The sequence below is a fragment of the Arachis hypogaea genome, chromosome 2 (genome assembly GCF_003086295.3).
Source record: "Arachis hypogaea cultivar Tifrunner chromosome 2, arahy.Tifrunner.gnm2.J5K5, whole genome shotgun sequence".
In the NCBI taxonomy this organism is placed as follows: domain Eukaryota; kingdom Viridiplantae; phylum Streptophyta; class Magnoliopsida; order Fabales; family Fabaceae; genus Arachis; species Arachis hypogaea.
Genome location: NC_092037.1, coordinates 71725414 through 71741673, shown reverse-complemented (window position 1 = coordinate 71741673; position 16260 = coordinate 71725414). Strand labels below are relative to the sequence as shown.

General features: G+C 38.5%; 1 non-coding gene across 1 annotated transcript; it reads left to right on the top strand.

The window, feature by feature from the left end:
- Nucleotides 1–106: 106 nt before the first annotated feature.
- Nucleotides 107–214, top strand: LOC112763459 (small nucleolar RNA R71). The gene has a single exon (XR_003182881.1). It is a non-coding gene; the product is annotated as a small nucleolar RNA R71 (small nucleolar RNA).
- The last annotated feature ends 16046 nt before the right edge of the window (nucleotides 215–16260 follow it).

Sequence of the window (16260 nt, the reverse complement as noted above, 5' to 3'; positions counted from 1 at the left end):
CAGGCGTCTTCTTCAGATGAAGAGATCCTCCAGCAGAGTTATCCAAAGACATCTTGGACAGTTCAGAGAGACCATCATAGAAAATACCTATGATGCTCCATTCAGAAAGCATATCAGAGGGACACTTTCTGATTAATTGTTTGTATCTTTCCCAAGCTTCATAGAGGGATTCTCCTTCCTTCTGTCTGAAGGTTTGGACTTCCACTCTAAGCTTACTCAATTTTTGAGGTGGAAAGAATTTTGCCAAGAAGGCATTGACTAGCTTTTCCCAAGAGTTCAGGCTTTCTTTAGGTTGTGAGTCCAACCATGTTCTAGCTCTGTCTCTTACAGCAAAAGGGAATAGCATAAGTCTGTAGACCTCAGGGTCAACCCCATTAGTCTTGACAGTGTCACAGATTTGCAAGAATTCAGCTAAGAACTGATGAGGATCTTCCAATGGAAGTCCATGGAACTTGCAATTCTGTTGCATTAGAGAAACTAATTGAGGCTTAAGCTCAAAGTTGTTTGCTCCAATGGCAGGGATAGAGATGCTTCTCCCATAGAAGTCGGGAGTAGGTGCAGTAAAGTCACCCAGCACCTTCCTTGCATTGTTGGCATTGTTGTTGTTTTCGGCTGCCATGGGTTCTTCTTCTTTGAAGATTTCTGTTAGGTCCTCTACAGAGAGTTGTGCCTTAGCTTCTCTTAGCTTTCGCTTCAAGGTCCTTTCAGGTTCAGGATCAGCCTCAACAAGAATGCTTTTGTCTTTGCTCCTGCTCATATGAAAGAGAAGAAAACAAGGAAATATGGAATCCTCTATGTCACAGTATAGAGATTCCTTGAGGTGTCAGAGGAAAAGAAAATTGAAAGGCAGAAGTATAAAATTCGAACTTCTCAAAGAAGATGGAGTTCGAATTGTGCATTAAGGAATAGTGTTAGTCCATAAATAGAAGGATGTGAGAAGAGGGGAAGTAATTTTCGAAAATTAAGTAAAAGATTTTGAAAACATTTTGAAAGAAAAACACTAATTGATTTTCGAAAATAAAAGTGGGAAAGAAATCAAGTGATTTTTGAAAAAGATTTTGAAATTAGAAATCAAAAAGATTTGATTTTGAAAATTAATGACTTGGCTATCAAGAAAAGATATGATTCCAACATTAAACCTTTCTCAACAGAAAATGCAACATACTTGAAATGTTGAGTCAAATCATTAATTGATAGCAAGTATTTTTGAAAATGGAAAGAAATTGATTTTGAAGAAGATTTGATTGAAAAGATTTGATTTGAAAAAGATTTGATTTTGAAAAGATTTTGAAAACTAAAAAAAATTTGATTTGAAAACAAAATCTTCCCTCTTGTGCCATCCTGGCGTTAAACGCCCAGAATGGTGCACATTCTGGCGTTTAACGCCCAAACCACTACCCTTTTGGGCGTTAAACGCCCAGCCAGGCACCCTGGCTGGCGTTTAAACGCCAGTCTGCCTTTTTCACTGGGCGTTCTGAACGCCCAGCTTTTTCTGTGTAATTCCTCTGCTGTATGTTCTGAATCTTCAATTCTCTGTATTATTGACTTGAAAAGACACAAATTAAAAATATTTTTGGATTTTTTATAATGAGGAATAATCAAAATGCAACTAAAATCAAATAACAATGCATGCAAGACACCAAACTTAGCAGTTTGTATACTACTGACACTAATGAGAATGCATATGAGAAACACAAACACTCAAGTCAAGAGAATTTAAAGATCAGAGTAATGAAACCATCAAGAACAACTTGAAGATTAATGAAGACACATGCATGAATGCAAAAAGAACAGAAACATGCAATTGACACCAAACTTAACATGAGACTCTAGACTCAGACAAGAAATATTTTTGGATTTTTTTTCGAAAATTAAGTGGAAAAAGAAAACAAAGATATCAAAATTCTTAATGAGAATTCCAGGAATCATGCAATGTTAGTCTAAGACTCCGGTCCAGGAATTAGACATGGCTTCATAGCCAGCCAAGCTTTCAAAGAAAGCTCCGGTCCAAAACACTAGACATGGCCAACGGCCAGCCAAGCCTTAGCAGATCACTGCTCCAACAGCAAGATTGATAGAGATCAACAAGCTCTTGTGATGATAAGTTGAAACCTCGGTCCAATAAGATTAGACATGGCTTCACAGCCAGCCAGACTTCAACAGATCATCATGAAACTCTAGAATTCGTTCTTTAAGAACTCTGAAGAAAAATACCTAATCTAAGCAACAAGATGAACCGTCAGTTGTCCATACTCGAACAATCCCCGGCAACGGTGCCAAAAACTTGGTGGACGAAATTGTGATCACTACAACTTCGCACAAATAACCAGCAAGTGTACTGGGTCGTCCAAGTAATAAACCTTACGCGAGTAAGGGTCGATCCCACAGAGATTGTTGGTATGAAGCAAGCTATGGTCACCTTGTAAATCTTAGTCAGGCAAACTCAATTGGTTATGGGAGATATACGAATGAAACATAAAGATAAAGATAGAGATACTTATGCAATTCATTGGTGGAATTTCAGATAAGCGTATGAAGGTGCTGTGTTCCTTCCGTCTCTCTGCTTTCCTACTATCTTCATCCAATCCTTCTTACTCCTTTCCATGGCAAGCTGTATGCAAGGGTTTCACCGTTGTCAGTGGCTACCTCCCATCCTCTCAGTGGAAATGTTCAACGCACCCTGTCACGGCACGGCTATCCATCTGTCGGTTCTCAATCAGGTCGGAATAGAATCCAGTGATTCTTTTGCGTCTGTCACTAACACCCAGCCCTCAGGAGTTTGAAGCTCGTCACAGTCATTCAATCATTGAATCCTACTCAGAATACCACAGACAAGGTTTAGACCTTCCGGATTCTCTTGAATGCCGCCATCAATTCTAGCTTATACCACGAAGATTCCGGTTAAAGAATCCAAGAGATATCCACCCAATCTAAGGTAGAACGGAGGTGGTTGTCAGGCACGCGTTCATAGGTGAGAATGATGATGAGTGTCACGGATCATCACATTCATCAAGTTGAAGAACAAGTGTTATCTTAGAACAAGAACAAGCGGAATTGAATAGAAGAACAATAGTAATTGCATTAATGCTCGAGGTACAGCAGAGCTCCACACCTTAATCTATGGTGTGTAGAAACTCCACCGTTGAAAATACATAAGAACAAGGTCTAGGCATGGCCGAATGGCCAGCCTCCCAATGATCTAAGATAGCATAAGAACAAAGATAGCTACCAAGATGAGAATACAATAGCAAAAGGTCCTATATATAGAGAACTAGTAGCCTAGGGTTTACAAATGATGAGTAAATGACATAAAAATCCACTTCCGGGCCCACTTGGTGTGTGCTTGGGCTGAGCATTGAAGCATTTTCGTGTAGAGACTCTTCTTGGAGTTAAACTCCAGCTTTGGTGCCAGTTTGGGCGTTTAACTCCCATCCCTGTGCCAGTTCCGGCGTTTAACGTTGGAAATCCTGAGGGTGACTTTGAACGCCGGTTTGGCCATCAAATCTTGGGTAAAGTATGGACTATCATATATTGCTGGAAAGCCCAGGATGTGTACTTTCCAACGCCGTTGAGAGCGCGCCAATTGGGCTTCTGTAGCTCCAGAAAATTCACTTTGAGTGCAGGGAGGTCAGAATCCAACAGCATCTGCAGTCCTTTTTAGTCTCTGAATCAGATTTTTGCTCAGGTCCCTCAATTTCAGCCAGAAAATACCTGAAATGACAGAAAAACACACAAACTCATAGTAAATTCCAGAAAAGTGAATTTTAACTAAAAACTAATAAAAATATACTAAAAACTAACTAGATCATACTAAAAACATACTAAAAATAATGCCAAAAAGCGTACAAATTATCCACTCATCAGTAGCCAAAATTGATCAACACAGAGCTTAGTTTGGTATTCCGTTGCCCATTACCCTATTTCAGACCATATAGGAAATTTTAAAGTTTACAGACAAGCCAAATGGGGCATCTAAGCCAAGAGTAAACTTCATGAATACTTTCTCTTCGAGATCACCATATAAGAAAGCTGTGTTCACATCTAATTGATGAACAAACCAGTTTCTGGAGGCTGCCAAAGCTAGGAGAATTCTGAATGTTGTCATTTTTATTACCGGGCTGAATGTGTCAAAGTAGTCGAATATGTAAAATTTGGTTAAATTATAATTAATAAATTAATTATGAATGAAGAAGGTTAAAAACTTAAAGTTATAATTGGGAGAGATAAAAATAATTAGGACACGAATTAAAATACTTATCTTAAAGGTTTTGGCCTAAGGTTGGACCAAACGAATTAAAAATCAAGCTAGGACCGTGTGGGCCCAAAACCCAAGTCCACACATATAACCCTTCATGACTTAGCGAAAAATTCACATTTTCCCCTTTCACTGAGAGTTCCACGGAGAAGAGACGAGAGAAAGAGCAAAACCCTTTTTCATTATTCATCATCTCCTTCAATTACTCATAACTTTCAATTCGGGGCTCCGATTGATGAGCTGTTTGTGGCCACACATTTGTCTCAGATCTATCTTCAAATCTTCTCAAGTATTGTGGTAAGGAACTTTGAATTCCTTGTCTAGTTTGCTATTCTATTTAATTTCACATTTTTGGGATATGCTGTTGAGAAACTTGTGATTTTGGTTCTATAGGAGTACTCTAGCATGAATTACAAGTGAGTTCCTTCCCAATTTTGAGCAAATTAAGGTAAGAAAGCTCATTTTCTCTAAGTCATCCTAATCTGTACGAATACCCTAGCTTGAACTAAGTGAAATTTGATGTAATTAGATGAGATAGTGTCGCTTGATTGCCTGGGTTGATTCGTGGAGGATCCATTGAGGCTCGTTGACATTGGATGAAGCTTAGAATTGAACAGAGGAAGAGACTCAAGGGCTTGGATTTGTCATGCTTGAGGTACGAGTTTTAGTTTCAAGTAAACATTATGTAAAGTAATGTGAATGCTTAGGTTAGTTGCCCCTAGGATAGGATTGAATGAAATTGTTTGTTGTTGTGATTAGTTGAATGGGTATTTGTATGAGTATGCATGACACAATTGTTATGGCTTGAATTGATTAAAAATATAATTGATATGGAATTGGGTTGGAGACCGTAATATGGTGAGGAATCCCTTATTTGGTAAGTGGAGGTAAGTGGTATGAAATGATTGATTCTTGGTTGATTGTAAACCTAGATATATGAGTGTTATGTATTGTTGATGTGAATGGAATTTGTTTCGAGGGTTACCTGAAACTGTAGGTCGATCTCGGACGAGATCTTCTGTACTGGTCGGAGTTGTTGTGTCCGACTTGTTGGACTTGGTGGTGGTGCTGATTCTTCGTCCCCGGAGGGTGGGGGGTACCTGCAAGGGACTCCGATGCATAAGTTGGCAAGGGTATTAAGCAGGTATTTAGTAGAATCAGAGTATGAGTTATACCTGGCTGCTCCAGCGTATTTATAATAGTGTAGAGTGACCTTCTTATATATGATAAGTTAGTTATCTTATCTTATCTTTATCTTTTGAGTGAGGTCATCTTATCTTCAAAGGAATTGCCCTTCTCCCTGCGGGTTTGGACTGCCTTGGGCTTTGGTACGTAGTCCTCTGTTAGGGCCCTTCTTTGGGCTTTCCTGTTGACTTGGCCGAGCTCTCTGAGAAGAGGTTGGGTCGTCCTGACCTGAAGAGGTCGATCGCTTTGTCTGTAGAACATTCTGGGTCCCGACTTCTTTGACTTCTACTGCTGGGATCAATCGCCCAGAAGGGAAACTGGATTGCCAAATCTTGAACTGAGATGATAGGACGGTAGATGCGGTGCCTCTTCAGACTCGTCCTCCTTCACCCCGAGTTGATGCTGCCGAGAAGTCTTCTAATGTTGACTGAGTTTTCTTCCTGTTTAATGTAAATAGCCCGGCTTGTGGGCTTTTGAACTCTTTATCTTGTAAATGGTGTTTTGCTAACTGTTGATACTTCTTTTGGTTGCTTGTTTAGCAACTTTATTTTGAAAAACAAAGTAGTTTCCGAGCTTCTGGGGTTGATTTTGGTGGCCTCTGAAGCTTGCTATTATCATAACTTAGTAGTTTTTATATCATGTCTGCTTGCACTCGTCTTGGTACCTTCGTAGGCTGGGATTTTGTCCGACATGATCAGCTTGATTCTTTGGCTTGGTTTTATTTGTAATCCTCCTTTTTGGACCTCATTTAGGTCTCTTTTGGGGACTATTTTTGTAATTTGTGTGTCCTGGGCCTGACTTCATCATGTCGGGTCCTATTGAGTTACTTGGTAATCCTCTTTCTTGGACCTTGTTCAGGTCTCTTTCAGGGATTACCTTTTGTAGCTTTACATCTTTCTGGGCCGACTTCGTCATGTCGAGTCCTGTCGAGTTACTTGATAATCCTCTTTCTTGGACCTTGTTCAGGTCTCTTTCAGGGATTATCTTTGTAACTTATCTTTCTGGGCCGACTTCGTCATGTCGGGCCCTGTCGAGTTACTTGATAATCCTCTTTCTTGGACCTTGTTCAGGTCTCTTTCAAGGATTATCTTTGTAACTTATCTTTCTGGGCCGACTTTGTCATGTCGGGCCCTGTCGAGTTACTTGATAATCCTCTTTCTTGGACCTTGTTCAGGTCTCTTTCAGGGATTATCTTTGTAACTTATTTTTTTGGGCCGACTTCGTCATGTCGGGCCCTGTCGAGTTACTTAATAATCCTCTTTCTTGGACCTTGTTCAGGTCTCTTTCAAGGATTATCTTTGTAACTTATCTTTCTGGGCCGACTTGGTCATGTCGGGCCCTGTCGAGTTACTTGATAATCCTCTTTCTTGGACCTTGTTCAGGTCTCTTTCAGGGATTATCTTTGTAACTTATTTTTTTGGGCCGACTTCGTCATGTCGGGCCCTGTCGAGTTACTTGATAATCCTCTTTCTTGGACCTTGTTCAGGTCTCTTTCAAGGATTATCTTTGTAACTTATCTTTCTGGGCCGACTTTGTCATGTCGGGCCCTGTCGAGTTACTTGATAATCCTCTTTCTTGGACCTTGTTCAGGTCTCTTTCAGGGATTATCTTTGTAACTTATTTTTTGGGCCGACTTCGTCATGTCGGGCCCTGTCGAGTTACTTTATAATCCTCTTTCTTGGACCTTGTTCAGGTCTCTTTCAAGGATTATCTTTGTAACTTATTTTTTGGGCCGACTTCGTCATGTCGGGCCCTGTCGAGTTACTTGATAATCCTCTTTCTTGGACCTTGTTCAGGTCTCTTTCAGGGATTATCTTTGTAACTTATTTTCTTGGGCCGACTTCGTCATGTCGGGCCCTATCGAGTTACTTGATAATCCTCTTTCTTGGACCTTGTTCAGGTCTCTTTCAGGGATTATCTTTGTACTTTTGTAGGAGTCCGACTTCTTCGTGTCGGGCTCTTCGAAGTTATAGTAATCCTCTTTTATAGGGTTGGCCAGACCTCTTTCCAGGGCTTTACTTATAACTTGGGTTGTTGTGGCTGGTCCGACTTTTTGTGCCAGCCAGTCTTTAAGTTATTTTATAGCAATCCATTTTATTAGGACCTCGTCAGGTCCTTTCTATGGATCACTTTCTATAACTTCTTGCATTATTCTATTTTCATCTTTGCCGATTTTGTAGAATTTGGGTTTTGACCCTCGTTTGGTCGATCTTTTGATGAATTTGGCTTTCACCTTTGGTCTTTATCGTGATCGCGCAATGAATTTGGTTTTCACTTTCTGTCGATCTGTAGCTTTATAATCGGGCGATGAATGTTTCGGAATAATGTGACTTGAGCATTTGTAGAGAATCTAAACAAATTTTATTAAAAGAGAATGCAAATATACATGGGGGGTTAATTTCCTAAGTCGGGTGATTTGTAGGTCTTGGCTGGGCGCCTCGTTAAAAAACCTTTTTCAGGAAAAAGAGTGCGCCTTGTCCAAGATCTTTTATCATCCCTAGCTATAGTACCTTCTTAGGTTGCAGGCGTGCCATGACTTAGGAAGCTCTCGCCCGTCGTCGAGTTTGAAAAGCCTGTAGTAGCCCTTTCCCAGTACTTCTATGACTCGGAAGGGTCCTTTCCAGTTTGCTGCCAGCTTTACTTCTATGACCCGCTGTATTACTTTTCGGTTGTATCTGGAGGCCATTCATCGTTTCAACACCTCTTCCCTTATCCGAGCTCTTTCTCGGATTTCCGGAAGTAAGTCGAGCTCTTCCCTTTGAAGTTGGAAATTTGCTTTTTCGCTAAAATGGATTACTCTGGGTGATCCTTCTTCAACCTCCACTGGGATCATTGCCTCCATTCCATAAGCTAATCAGAAAGGTGACTCCTTTGTCATGGAATGTAGAGTCGTTCGATATGCCCATAGGACTTGCGGGAGCTCCTGAGCCCAGGCTCCCTTTGCATCCTGTAATCTCCGTTTTAACCCTGCTAATATAACTTTGTTAGCAGCTTCAGCTTGCCCATTGGCTTGGGGGTGCTCAACAGAGGCGAATTACCTGAAACTGTAGGTCGATCTCGGACGAGATCTTCTGTACTGGTCGGAGCTGTTGTGTCTGACTTGTTAGACTTGGTGGTGGTGCTAATTCTTCGTCCCCGGAGGGTGGGGGGTACCTGTAAGGGACTCTGATGCTTAAGTTCACAAGGGTATTAAGAAGGTATTTAGTAGAATCAGAGTATGAGTTATACCTGGGTGCTCCAGCGTATTTATAATAGTGTAGAGTGACCTTTTAGATAAGATAAGTTAGTTATCTTATCTTATCTTTATCTTTTGAGTGAGGTCATCTTATCTTCAAAGGAACCGCCCTTCTCCCTGCGGGTTTGGACTGCCTTGGGCTTTGGTACGCGGTCCTCTGTTAGGGCCCTTCTTTGGGCTTTCCTGTTGACTTGGCTGAGCTCTCTGAGAAGAGGTCGGGTCGTCCTGACCTGAAGAGGTCGGTCGCTTTGTCTATAGAACATCCCGGGCCGGACAGCTCGACCCAGGGTATGAACAGAATTATAGTTGTATAAGTGTGTGCGTCAAATGTTCGATTGGTTGATTTGTTGTTGAAATGGTTAAAAAGGGGTAGAAATTTGATGAATGCATGATTGAGTATGCTTAGTAAAGATTTTGGTATGGTTTGGAATTGAGTTGGATTGAGAATTGAGAAAATTGAGCAATTGTGTAACTTTGGTAAAAATACATTTTTAACAAACTTCGACAAGCCATAACTTGGTTCTCGGACCTTTAAATTTTGTAAAACTTGTCTTTAATGAAAATTGGGTTTGCTTAGTTTATGACATTCAAAGAACGGATGAAAAATTATTTTTAACAAAAAAGTTATGCACGTTTGAAGTTTATAGTTAAAATATGAATTTTGCAGAAGTTGCAGAAAATTGAGGTCATGCGTACACATGAGGGGTGTTACAAAATTGAAAGAGTTTCATGCACATACTATGCATACGCACAAAAGTTAAGTCATGCGTATGCACGACCCATGTGTATGCACAACTTGAATTTCAGAATTAAACATTTTTCATGCACGTTTCGTGCGTACACGCAAAAAGGGAACTCGTGTGTACGAACGAGGCATGCGTACGCATGACTGTGCTGTCTTTTAAGAAAATGTTGATTCAACTATTTTTTCCCATCCAAGTCACTTCTTCACCTCTATAACCCCTATTTAAGTTCCATTGGTTAGTTTTTAGGCTTTGGATGAGATTGCAAAGTAAAGTGTGAAAGTTGATGATAATTGAGAGAAGTTTGTGGATAATGAAATTACTGAACACTAAATTGACTTGGAACGTGAATAATAAGGCTGATTGTAATTTGATTCATTGGCTTTTCGCAAGGTCAGTGGTATAACCCGCTTGCATATTGACTGTTGTTTACTCTTGGCAAGGACGTGGCAAGGACGGTGGTGAATTCCGCTTACACTGAGATAAGTTATGATAAAACAAGGATGATGGTTGATCCCAGTTATTTCGTAGCTCTCTCTGATTGTAAGGGTTGTTGGGTTCGCAATTCTCGAATAGATGCCTCTAGTAGAAGGTGATAGGGAACTAATCCTTCTTAGACCGACATGTGATAAGTTCGGGGTATGCCTCCTTGGGATGTACGACAGAGAGACAATGTCTGGGTTAGCTATTGGATGTGTCAGGTTTTGGCAGTGTAACCGACACGTGAGCTCATGACCAGTAGGACAGGCATGCATCATACGGATTTATGTGAAATTGTTTGAGTGTGCATGTTTTTGGTTTGCCTACGTGTATATCTTTGTTTAATTGCTAATTGTTATATATGTTATAATTATTCTTGATTGTGCTTGCACCCTATTAATTGTGTTTGCTTCCACTGAATATATTTATTACTAAAATCAATATTGAAATTATGTGGTATTGAATTGAAAAGAGAACGGCTTATATGAGTGTTAAGGGAACTTGAGTTTATGGATCATTGGTTAATGAAGGGCTTAGTTTACCTTAACCTGTTTTGGATTAGTATAACCCTACGCTTGGATCTTGGTTGTTGGAGTTTTATATTGCCTAGTAGGTACATTTGGTTTAATATTGTCTCTATTTGAAACTGTTATACTGCTGGGAACCTTTTGGTTCTCACCTGTTTTGGGAATTTTCTATTTTCAGATACAGGACGTAACGCACTTCGCTGAGCATGCTAGATTCTCTTTGGAAAGTGAATACTCTTTTGGGATTTTATTTTTGTGCTTAGCATATGTATACATATACTCTCCATTATTGTATATTAACTTAAACATCCCTCTTAAAGGTTGATTTCAGAGAAACAAGATTTATGTTTATGCTTTTGTTGGATTTTGGGCTATATATATAGCCGGCTTTGCTTTGCAAGTTGAGTCTAGAATTTGTTATAGAACTCTTTTGGGATTCTATATTTATATGCATATATCTGTCTCTTTGGTTTCTGTATTGATGCTTCTATTCTTAACATTTCAAGTGTGATGCAATTTTTATTTTGTTTTTGCTTATCCTTTCTTTTAAGGCTCCTTGTTAAACTATATTTCCTTCGAATAATATGTATGTACTTTTGTTTTTATATGTCGTAATACTTCACCACCTTTGATTTACAACTATAGCGTAAAGCTCTGTGTGGTAAAATATTACAGAATCCATGAGTTTGAGTAAAACCCTTTGCAACTAAACGAGCCTTGTATCTCTCAATAGTCCCATCTTACTTGTGTGTTTAATTTTTAACACCCATTTACATCCTATAGCATTCTTACCCGAAGGGAAGTTGGTCAATTTCCAAGTTTTGTTTTCTTTAAGAGTTTACAATTCATCTTTGATTGCTTGTTTCCATCCATCATCAAGAATAGCTTCCTCAAAGCTTTGTGGTTCTATGTCTTGGGTGGTGACTATCGACAATGCTTTGTGATTTTTAAAAAGGTTGTCATAGCAAACAAAACGTGAAATTAGGTAGAACTTGTGAGGAATGGAAGGTACTGCCATAGTGGTGGTTCGTAAACAATGGTAATTATTTAAATATGTTAGTTTATGTCTTTCTCTAGTGGATCTTTGTGGGATAAAATTTTGTGCATGTTCTACTTGACCACTACTTAAGCTATGATCTACTATATGATCTGCTACATGTTGTGATGTGGTGTCATGAGAGTCTAAATTGCCTAAATTTGGTGTATTTAGTGTATTTTGCCTAATGTGTGATTACTGATATGCAATGTCATGTTGTAGAGTGCTAAAAGATGGATGAGATGCAGTATACATGGCATTAGGATTTGGAATAGGGGTTTGAAATGCACAAGCATCATATGAGAATATGGCCTGACGCCCTGAAAGATAAACCAAGAGTGCTATGGTGTGTGATATTTGGATCTGAACTTTTGAACGGGAAGAGATGTTCATAAAAGTAAACATTTCTGGAAATGAAAATTTCCAGTGAGCTAGTGTCTATAAGAACATAACCTTTAGTTCTTGATTTCAAACCAAAAAATGCACACTTCCTTGCTCTCTTGTCCAACTTTTTTTGTTTTGAAACTAAAGTAGAAGCAAAAGCCAAACAACCAAATACCCTTAGATGAGTAACATATGGTAGAGTATAGTGGAGTGTTTCATATGGACTGCACTTTTCAATGGCTGAGCTTGGTATTCTATTAAATATGAACTGCATAATGCCATAAAGAGTGTGGCAATTAAGAAAGAAATTGTGTTTATGATTAAAAGTTGAGTTTATTTTTACGATTGTCTTATTACATTGCATGTGGTGGTATTTATATTTGTGATTATGATTGCATAGAGAGAATAGTGTGTGAAGTTCCTTAAAAAAAAGGAATGTTAATTCTTGTGGAATAAGAATTTAGAAAACTATTACGAAACCTCCACAAGTAAGAAAGAGGTTGATCCTTGAACCAAAGGAAGTGAAAAGAAAGAAAAAAAACAAGGAAAAAAAAGAGAAAAAGAAAGAGTAAGAAAAAGAAAAATAATGAAAAGATAAAAAAGAAAGCTAAGTTTTAAAGCTCTAAGCATCAATAACTAAGATCCAAATATGTGCTTGTGGTGTTCATTTTCCAACGACGGCTTGGGTGATTAGATCCGAAGGGTGCTTCATCACCCGACAACTTAGACCAATTGGTTCGGGATTGTCGATTGAAAACCCGTTACACAAGCCACTTTGAGACAAAATATTTAGCAGTCTGAAGAGGCTCTAGACGTCGATGTTTGATATCAAGATCTCAGTCATATGCTTTTGATGCAACGTGTCAAGGAGAAGCTTGAGTAAGTAGATTTGTGGGTTACTTTATCACCCAGTAACTTAGACCAACTGGTCCGAGATTACTTATTGAATGCTCACTATCAAGAGCTTCCTTGAGACAGAGCATTTAGAGTTGTCGACAGAAGAGTTCTCTCTAAGTTCAAAGAAAAGGAAATTCAAGGATCAATCCAGACTTAATAGGAGTGAGGTTTCATAACATCATTCGGATTCTAGTTCCTTTGAGGTGTTGACATTCCCAAGTTTTAAGGAGCAATGATAAGTAAGGATGCACTCTTGATCACAATGATTGAAAAACCCCACTCATAGGACAAGCATTAGCTTCAATAGAACTCCAACTTCTAACCAAATCTATTATTAGTTTTCATTGTTCAAGTTGCTTGAGGACAAGCATCACTTTAAGTTTGGTGTTGTGATACATGAGCATCATTAGTATCTTTTCTACATTATTTATATGGCATTCTGTTGATATTTTAGAGGAGTTTAGTGGATTAGGCCCATTGGATGCTACTTTGAGTTTTGTGGCTTTTGATTGATTTTAGGTAGCATTCGGATGAAGAATTGGTGAAAAAGGCATGAAGAAGTAAAAGAGGACCATGTGTACGCATCATGCATGCATACGCATCATTGAAGCAGAAAGGGAAGTCATGCGTACGCATGTGCTATGCGTACGCACGATTGTAGGGGCTCAACTAGGCCAATTCTTCTCGGGATAGCTGCTGCTAAACGGCACGACCCGGTGTTTAGTGTTGGGAGCTTCGTAACTCGTGCCCTTCTTTTGGATGTTGGGTGCTAAATGCCCACTCACCGACATTTAGCGTCGAGGCCCTTCTTTTGCGTGCAAGGCTTACAGATTGTTGGGTGCTAAATGCCCAATCACAGGCGTTTAACGCCAACAACGAGAATCACAATGAGACCAGATGTTTGCAATGCATCAATGGAAGCATATCTTTTGATTTTATAAATCAAATAACTATTAGAAAGGATCTCTTGGGGTTTTATTTAAGTTTAAATCAATTTTAACTAGGACTATAAATAGAATTGAGATCAGCTCACGTGGGGACTTATCTTCTCCTAATTTTTATTCCGCACTTTTATACTTTTTTTTCTGCTAGGAGTTTCTACACCATGAGCAACTAAACCTTCATTGTTAAGGTTACGAGCTCTGTTTACTTGAATGGATTGATAATTATTTGTTCTTCTACTCTGGATTAATGCATTGATTATTGTTTAATAATTGGGTTCGTTCTTCATCCTACAGATTAGTGATTATTGGAAAATAAGTCTAATCTAACTTGAATTCTACTTGAGTCTTGAAAAAGTCATATATTAGAAATACATCTTGAAACCAATTTCTCACAACTCCTTAATTGTCTGGGTTAGTGTGGTATGTGACATATAACTACATTAATTTTGGGTTCTTAGGGTTTGTGTAACTTGTAAATCAGAAATTGAACTTAACCCTCTAATGCAATTGATTGATCAAGGAATTGGCAGTTGGTTGGATTAAGTGAGATTGAATTGCCTAGGAATAGGAATTTAATCACTTGGGGTTTGCCATAAACATCATCAGTGCATGATCAAGGTAGTTGACATTGCATATTAATTCGGACATTTAAACATCTCCAAAGCTTTAACTCTGTTCTCATATCGTCTTCTCAACCATTTATTATTCGCTTTCCTTAGTTTATTGCTTTTTATGCTATTTGATAATTAAAACTCTCATTTTAATTTGTCTAAGTAGAATAGCCAATTAACCATTGCTTGCTTAGTCTGTTAATCGTCGTGGGATCGACACTCACTCACTGTGAGTTATTACTTGGTACGATCCGGTGCACTTGCCAGTAAGTTGTGAATTGTAAATTCTGTACCATATACCAGTGAGTTTCTTATTAAAAATCTTGTTGACTTAGATAAAAGAGTCATATCTTGCTTAGAGTGATTATAAAGATCTCCTTGGATCAAAAGCAATTGCGGGTGAATTTTATTTTAAACTAAGATCAATTTCTCAATGACTTTATATATCTATTGTTGAGGAAAACCTATTCGAGAGACTTTTTCTTTGCTCGAGAGTAATTGTGCAATGAGTCTTTATGTTCGTAACAAGAGATTTGTTTTGCTCGAGAAGTTGACTAACATATTTCTTCATTCAAACAAATGAGTAATTAGTTAAATAAATTTCTTACAACTTTTAGATAATGAGTGTCGAAACATGTTTGTAGCATATACTTGGTCAAGAATCAAAATAGAAACCTGATATGTTGATGGTTATAGAAATAGCAATAAAATTTCATACCATTCGTTGTTAGTTCCATGATATCTTAGAATGTATTTTGATGATTAATAAACTCAAATTAATTTAATAATTTCATTAAAGTGTTGTCTAATGTTTGCCCAAGTGTGAAGTAAACTGAAAAAGTTTTTCTTGAGTAATATAATATTAAAAATTGTGTTGAGTAAATAAGACCACCTTAGAAATATTCTAAAAACCTCAGAAGCACTAAAGCGTTCTTCAAAAATGAGTTTTCTCATTCACAACAATGAACAGGGGCGGAGCCGCATGTAACAAAAGGGAGGCAATAGCCCCTCTCACACTACAAGAAAAATACTAAATACCGCCGGATTTGGTGACAAACGTTATTGGCGGATTTAGGCTAGCGGCAGTTTTAAGCGAGACTTCGTTCCTTAAATTAGTAACTATCGAACATAAAATTCTGTTCCTGACTGCGATGGTAAATAGAGGCATAAAAACTATTTTTATTAGTGCCAAATTTAGCATCGGATTTTCCACCAAAAATTTCCAACTGTAAAAGGATTTTAGTGAAACGTGACGTTTAGGCAACGCTGATCACTTTATCGTTAGATTTTTCTGCTGGTGAATCCGATAGTAAAATTGGGATAAATTTCAAACGTGAAACCCTTTCCTCTCACTTCTGTAAATTCTCCTCTTCTTCACTGCGCCCCTAACCACCACCACCCTTAGCCTTTTGTTGACCTAACAAAACCACCACCGTAGCGCCACCCTCTAACATCTCCGTCATCGGCACCACACTTCTTCCTTTTCTTTTTCCTCTTCTTTTCGTGGACCTTCTCTTCCTCTCTTCATCTTTCTGACTCCATTGCTGGCCACCCAGTGCTGCCCCATGTAACATCCTTACTATCAGAATGTCACGCTTCCAGCTGCGCCACTCTGATAGCGAGGATTTTACGACAATTTCTATAATTTTATATTAAAATAGGATCCTTTAACTCTAAACTGTATCACTATTTTCTTTAAAAAAACATAAGTTCTTTTTACTTCTTACAAACATGCATATACAGATATACAGATATACAAACACTTCTTACACAAGTAACTTAAAAATATTATATACCTACATATCATTACAATCACAACTTCTATCTCTCTTAAAAGAATGTAATAATATCAGTGGTGCATGAAATTGACTCCGCAATATTCACACAGATAGACTGGCAAGTGCACCGGGTCGTCCAAGTAATACCTCAGGTGAGTGAGGGTCGATCCCACAGAGATTGTTGG